Source organism: Mustela nigripes, chromosome 1, assembly GCF_022355385.1.
Source record: "Mustela nigripes isolate SB6536 chromosome 1, MUSNIG.SB6536, whole genome shotgun sequence".
NCBI classification, from domain to species: domain Eukaryota; kingdom Metazoa; phylum Chordata; class Mammalia; order Carnivora; family Mustelidae; genus Mustela; species Mustela nigripes.
Window position 1 is genome coordinate 207,868,643 of NC_081557.1, and position 7,915 is coordinate 207,876,557.

Sequence of the window (7,915 nt, forward strand, 5' to 3'; positions counted from 1 at the left end):
CTGTTTGTTTTGTGAGATTAAGAGTCACTTATGGTTTGTCTCCCTCCCAATCCCATCTTGTTTCATTTATTCTTCTTCTACCCACTTAAGCCTCCATGTTGCATCACCACTTCCTCATATCAGAGAGATCATATGATAGTTGTCTTTCTCTGCTTGACTTATTTCGCTAAGCATGATACGCTCTAGTTCCATCCATGTTGTCGCAAAAGTAAGGAGATTGAAACAGTCATTAAGAAACCATAAGTCTTAAGCCAATTCCCCCAGAAGCAATCCTGAAAAGAGGACGTGAATGCAGTGTTTTATTGGGGAGGTGACCCCAAAGAACCCTTACAGGGGAATAAGGGAGTGAACCCAAGAAAAGAAGGTGTTCAGGGTGGAACACTCAGGCATCATACCCTAAGTTATTAAAGAGCTTTTTCTTCTTAAATCTTCAAGACAACAGAAAAGATGGGGGTTGCTTATGATGGACGGACTATTATACCCAGTAGATCCTGAAGGCTGTGAACCCAGCTTTGGGGCTAGTTCCACAAAGCCACATGTTGTGGGTGAAGGAACAGACTCTACTGGAGGAAGAGAAACTCCTAAGGTCAAGGTCAGCAGGAGGGGTGGCATCCTCAGAGAACTATGCTGAACCAGGCTCCTTTGCTGGGCACCCAGACAGCGTCTACCCTTCAGCAGAGGGACCCTGACCTCCAGTGTTCTCTTGTGTGCAAGACAGGCAAAATGGCAACTCTTCCAAAGCGGGGATAATTTAACCCTTTCGGCACCCAACCGGATTTTGGTGCCAACTCTTACACTTGTCTGGGAATGCCCACTTCTTATCACTTGGGTGCCGGTGAGTCACCCACTGGAAACTGAAGTCCCCCAGTCAGTGGAGAGGGGAGAAGCTGGCCCATGGGCTGAGTGAATGAATGAATGAAAGGCAGGCAGGCTGGATTGGAGTCTGTTTCAGAATCCCCGGCTCATGCTCCATGCTATTCTGGGCTCTGTGTGGACTTCTGAGCAGCTGTTCCACCCTGGCTGGTGGCAGGCCATCAAGACATCTTGGTTTATCTTTGCAGTCATTCACTCTATGTTCTTCAAGGTCTTACTCTGGGCTGTTCAAGGCAGGGAAGAAACAGGGGAAAAAAAGTCTCTTTTCTTAGAGTTTACATTCTAAGGGAGAAGGTGGGCAATAAACCAGTCTTTTTTTTTCTGTCTTATAAAACCAAATATTTTAGAAACATAGAACTACTGTAGAGGACAGAAAGCACCCTGATCACCCAGTCAAGCTGAAATACACAGATCCCAGAATGCAATAACTACCCTCGATCAGAATCTAGTAGAAAAGCATGTATCCCCTTTGGCCAAGGCAAGAGGGGTTCCTATGCTGGGCCCTCCCACTCTTCAGAGGGTCTGCAACTCAGAAACCCACTGGGGCCCTGGCCCAGCACATCCCACCTCCCTAAACACAGTTCAGGAAACTGGGAACGCTTCTTGGCATCCCTGGCATGATCCCCTGAAAACCAAGTGTGGCTACACCCAAATGCTTCCAAGATTTGTACGTTTTGCTGCCAACTTGAGAGACAGGCACTGCTGTGAAGTTTGAGGAGGATCTGAGCGCCCAAGGATTTTGTTTCAAGAAAAGATAAATGAGTTAACAGGCAGGGGACGCTGTAGACTTGTATAACAAAGTAGCGCTTTCCTGCAGAGTATCCTTGTCTTGCTTTCTTTGGGTTCTAATAAGTAGATCCAAAGGCACCCATGAACCAGCCAGGTACTGCCAACAATTGCAGGGATGGTTGGTCAACATTTTGAATTATTCAAATTCATCTTACACTTAGCTCTGGGTATGGTAAGTCTAGATAAAATTCATTTGGAGGGTGATACAGATTCTTTATGTTGGCAACTAGGCGGACCTTGAACCCCTGATTCGCCAATTATTTTATTTTGTACAAATACTCCATGAGATTTCATTACATGCTCAAAGAAATAAATCCATTTTGACTAACTAGATTTTTATTTAAAATTTTCATTCTTCCATTGGATGTACACTCTGCCTCTTAGTTTCAACAGATAATTTTGAATCTTATAGGAAAAAAGTAACTCTTGGAAAACATTCATGAAGAATAATTTTTAGGGTGTCTGGGTGGCTCAGTTGGTTAGGTGATGGCCGTCAGCTCACGTCATGATCCTGGAGTCCAGGATTGAGTCTTGCATCAGGCTCCCTGCTCAGCGGGGAGTCTGCTTCTCCCTCTAATCCTCTCTCCTCTCATACTCTCTCTCTTTCTCTCCTTCCCTCTCTCAAATAAATAAATACCATCTTTTAAAAAAAAAAGAAAAAAGAAAGCTTTTTAAAAAAGAATAATTTTTAAAAATTTAATTTGTGTTTCTAATGCAAATACATTATAATTTTCTACACTCTGAATACAAATATTTTCAAAGATACTTTAACTCAGTGACTATGAGTCTAAGTCTCTACTGGGAATGGCCAGCCTCTCCTCCCTGACCAGGGGACTACAGAGAAGGTCACTGAGAAGTGTGACCACTGAGCTGAAGGTTGGCCCCTGAGGTGGACCGGGACAATCAGGCTCCTCAAACTCTCCCTTGTCCTTAAAATGCAGGTTCCACTTGCCTTCCCTGATCTGCTCCCAGAAGCTGCTCTGAGGACATAATTTTGAGCTAGTGATGTGGTGTTGAAAACATCTGCACGATATACAAGACTGAACCTAGTTAAATCCATAAACTTAAGATTTGATGGATGGATGCCGGGATCCATTCATCTTGCATCTCACCCAAGACAAGCCTCATATGGAAGTTCCCTTGCTTATTAAAACGGTCACCTACTACTCTGGAGTGGCCTGCCTCTCTTCCATCTCTCTCTGACCTCTGCATATTGGGGCCAATTTCAGATCACACCTGGGAAGCTCTGGAGAGGGTTGCAAACCAATAGGGACCACTACCCAGCCCCCAACCCCACCCCCTCAGCCCCCTTGCATCTGGAAGTGTCCTCACTTTACTCTCCAACCCTATAAAAATGCAGACTTCCTCCTCTACCTGCCTGCATCCCCAGGACATCGTGTGGTCAAACACCATGGACACAGGGAGCAGCATCCCCTTTTCCCCATCTGCATGACCTGCTGTCACTGCTCCGGTCCCTAAGAGCAACTGAAAATATTAGTCACCATTTTTCTATTCATTAAGCAATTACCGTGTGCCAAGTGTTATAAAAAAGCTTGTTGCAAACATTCATTTAACCATTTTAACCATTCTAGAGAATCATCTCTCTCTCTCTTTAATACGTAAATGCTAAGGTTCAGGAACTGGCTCATCCACTCGCTTCTGTGGTGAACATGGGTAGAGACCTACCACGAAGTGGGCACTGCCGACTCCTGTAAATCAAATCAAGAAAGGAAGACGTGTGGTGCTTGTGATCCGCTGGTGGCAAGAGGAGCTCCATTCTGAAGTCCCAACGCTGGTGTGCAATCAAACCAAGGCTGTCAAGGTCCAAGTTCCAAGTGCTCAGCCATGCACTAAAACATCTCCCCAGCGGCATCTGGAAATGGAGGCAGAAGTTTGGATCCCTCTGTGGAAGTGCTCCTGGGATTCTGGAACCAAATTCAAACCTAACCACAAAAATACATGTTTAGCATCAGTGAAGGGGTGCTGGTGATGGCCAGGGAGGGGAAAGCAGACACCAGCAGGAGAAAAAGATCATTACCTATGTCTCTTGCTACCAAGCCTACTGAAGCCTTCTGTGATGAGGCTGCATAATGCGTCTACAACCAGCGTCTGATGATGGGGCCTGGACGAGAACCCCAAATGCCACTCAACCCACCGCCTGATCAGGGGCTGGGCCAACTTAAGAATCAGCTGGATGAGTGTGAACATGAGAGGACAGCTTTATTTTGCTTCTTTACGAATGACGGTTCAAGCAGGAAAATGTACAGATAACTCTGCACAACACCGGATATGGACGCAGAGTTGTTTTGAAGTGGGATGACGCAGGCCTTTACAAGGCATCAGGTAAGACCTTAGTGGCATCAGTAGTGGAAATGAGTAGTGGAAATGTCAGGAAGCCCTGTAGGAGCATGCTACTTATACAAGCTACCGATAAAATTGGTTCTGGTCTGCACTCTTCAGATATTTGGGAAGAAGGGAGCACATAGGACATTTCTGGAGTCAATCCCTGTGTTTGGGTGCTCAGAACCGAGCTGTGAGCAGCGAAGGAGGCCTAATACAGAACGGGACAGTAAGCAAAGGTCTGTGACTTGTGTTAAGACAGGTAAGTGCAGGTATCTAGGGGAGATCAAGCACAAGGTTCATTTGCTTGGAGTCAGAAAGTACTTTGTCAGGAAACAGACTATCCAGATGCCCAGTAATCTCAGCCTGATTGCAGTAGGACCTAGAGCAAGGAAGGGTTTTCCTGGCAGGGAACAGCATACCAGAAGCCTAGGTGTCAGAGAGAAAATGATATGTTTGAGATGCATGTTTTATAAACATATAAGAAGACATTATTACAGTGTACTCCCTAAGACTAATAACTTCCATACATTTACTGACTCATTTGTCAAAAGACTAATTCTGTAGTTGTAAGAGAAACAGCTGCTACAGAATAAATCTCTGCTAGACAAATGAATGAGCAACTAACTACGAGTCTAACTCCCCAACTAATCGAAATAGAATTAGGAAGATCTATGTAACAGCATGCTTCCTTAGTGACCTGTCGGGAAGCATATTACACAATCTGCTCTTTTGCCTGTTTCCTTCTTTGTTCTGAAACCTTCCAGTGGTACAGTTTTACATGTTTATGGTCTCACATCCCCTGTGCCACAGTGACGTTTGCTCAACTCGCAGAACACCCCATGTCTTCTAAAGTCAGTGACAAGAATATGCAGCCCATAGACAGAGCTCCCACACCATAAAGATCAGCAGCTCTGGGGTTCAGAAGACCCGGGTTCTGCATGACTTGGAGACTCGGAGCTCAGAGTGTAGCAGGGATCCGGGGCTCATCTCTCAGGAAGGCTGTCAAGGGAGAGCCCTGGGAGAGGCAGCCACAAATGCGCAGGAAATGTGTTTCCCCTCTTACTTTCTTGTGCTATGAAAGGAGCAAAGCCCCGCTCTGGGAACCCAGGGCCTCCTCATCCTAAAGAAGAAAGGGAACTATTCAAACGAAAGGGCGGGGTCTGGGGGGGGGGTGGCAGGAGTGCAAGCTTGACCTGGCTCACGGGCCAGCGACCTGGAGGCTGAAACGCTTTCCACCCGAGGGTTAAGTAACTAGCGTTCACTTCCTGCCCCGGGTGTGTGTTGGCTCTGAGGCTTCCTGAAAGGAGAGAGGCCAAAGCACTCAGAGAGCTTCCCGAGGGAGGAAGCCCTGACTTCACAGAAGCTGGAGGCCTCGGGAGCTTGGAAGGCAGAGGGGTGTGGGGGCAAGGCCCCGCTTGGGATGCTGGTTCACAGGGGCGATGGGCCCCGGGCCAACTCCAAGTGCGCCCAGGTCGGGGCGCAACAAAGGACGTCGCTTATTCGTTCAGCCCACCAACCTTCCCTCTCCCTTCACTAGGCCCACTTCCAGTGCCCCAGCTCCTGGCCTCAGCCCCTCGTCATGCAGGGTGGAGGGGTGTGCTGAGCGCGCCCTATGTTCCTGGAGCTGAAAGTCACATAAATCACACTAGCCAACCCACACTGCTTACTCTGCACTAGGCTAAGAGCGCTGCGTAAGTGACCTTTGAATCCTCGCTCAGCCCTGGGGGCCACCAGAACTGTCTCCATTCACAGGTGAGGAAACAGTGAGGTCAAGTCAGGTAGCCGGAGAGTGAAAGTGGCTCAGCGCATGGAGCCCCATCTAGGAGCCAGAAATGCTGCCGACCCCCCAGTTCTAGCGTGGGAGCCCTCCGCTGGGCTCTCCGGTTTGGATTTCCAACCTCTAAATCAAGCTGGGCCTCTAAGAGAAAGCAGGATGGTGGGTGCCAGAAGATGGGGGTGAGGGGTCCCAGGGTGCTTGGTGTTCAAGAGCTTCACTCTGGGTGGACAGTGGTGACCCTCGTACAACAGTGAGAAAGGGCTTAATACCACCGGCCTGCTCACTTAGAAATGGTTAAAACAGTTAAAAAAAAAAATTATCTTACGTAAGTTTTGCCACAGAATTGTTTTTCACAGGTACAGGGGAATAGAAGAGAGCTCTAGAGATGCTCACTACATTGCACAAGAAATAGATCCTCTTTCATTAGAAAGGGAACCAGTAAAGATAGGAAAAGAGGTAAAGATTTCCCAAAAATCAGGAGCTGTAATCAGGTGGGGAGTCCCAGATTCCAGATTTAAAGGAAGTCCGGTTGGCTTTGTAGAACACTCTAACACAACCAGCTACCTGTTCAACTAAGTCAGTTCCGTTCGCGTGATTAAAACAAATGGGTTGTGTGAATCATTCAGTGTCCTATAAACAAAACCAAGGGGGAAACCTGGGTCTCTGAACATAATCTCTAATTCAACATGCTCTCTGCTAGCAACAGGGAATCTTCCCGGTGATCTGGAGACAGGTTCTGGCGTCCCCCATTCTGCCTGAATCCTCACGACCGCCAGTCTGTGAGGGACCTGAGGATGCTGAGAACCCCAGGGGTCAAGCATCTTGCAAAGTGGGGGACAGGAGCTTGATCTGCCATAATAGCCAGCAGACTCGGACTGCCTGGGGGAAGAGGTTTCAGTATTCCCATGACTGGCCCCTTACAAGCAATGAACTGCTGCATTTAGAATGGAGAAAAAAACATCACTTTAAATGAAATTGCCCCTCATGTTTCGAGGAATTTCAGGCTCCAAGATAGAGTAAGGAGCTGCCCTATGTCACATAGCTTGGTGGCATCTCGGGAAATCATTTTCCTTTTTGTCTTTTCTCTGTCACTTGGCAAATATTTAGTAAGACCCTTCTCTTAGGCGGCAGCATAGTGAGGGGGGTTAGAAACACAGATTTGAACCAGCCTGTCTGGTTTGAACCTGGGATCCACTATTGATTAACTGTGTGACCTTGAGCAAGTTACTTAACTTCTTGCCCACTAGTGATGTGATGATTCCAGAACCTACCAGCAGGGTTCTTACAAGGATAGCCTTGGTGAGCACTCACGGGGCACTAATAGGACCAGGCACTCAGCCAGCTGCTGTTCTCACTCCCACATCCCCACAACAGGCACGATGGAATGTGGAAGCTGATGGGGGAGTTACATCAGCTTTGTGATTTTGGCCAAGTGTCACCTTCACATTTTCAAGCCTCCTGTCCAGGCCTGTGCTCTCTGCAGAAGACCAGATCAGCTCCTGCCACCACGAAGCCTGAGTCTGACAAAGACCTTGACAAATAAACCATCATAAGGCAATATGGGGAATATTACTGGTGTGTTATTAAGTGAAAAATTATAATCCTCAATGAACCACCTCAAATAACCATGTATTGCTCAGTGCATTCATTTTCTATTGCTGTGTAATAAATTCCCACAGACTTGAAGACTTAAAACAATACCCATTTATTAGCTCACAGCTTAGGAGGGCAGATGTCTGGGTGGAATCAGTGGGGTTCTCCTGGCTGGGTCTCACAGACCAGGACTCCTATCTGGGGGCTCTGGGGAGCAATCCTACCCCAGGCTCACTCAGGGACAGAACCCAGCTCCTTAGGGCTGGGAGTCCACTGTTCTCATTCTCTAATGGCTGCCACCCAGGGCCACTGCCATGTCTTGGTGGCCACTGCACTCCTTGTCATGCTGTTTCTCTGCCTTCAAACCAGCAATGTCAGGTCAAATCCTTCCCACACTTGGAAGCTCTCTGATTTCCCCATCTGCTCCTGACCAGAGAAAACAACCTGCTTTTACAGGGTATGTGTGATTGGACCAGGCCTACCTGGGCAGTCTCCCTCTGGATGAACTCAAAGTCAACTGGTAGTAACCTCCAGGACAAC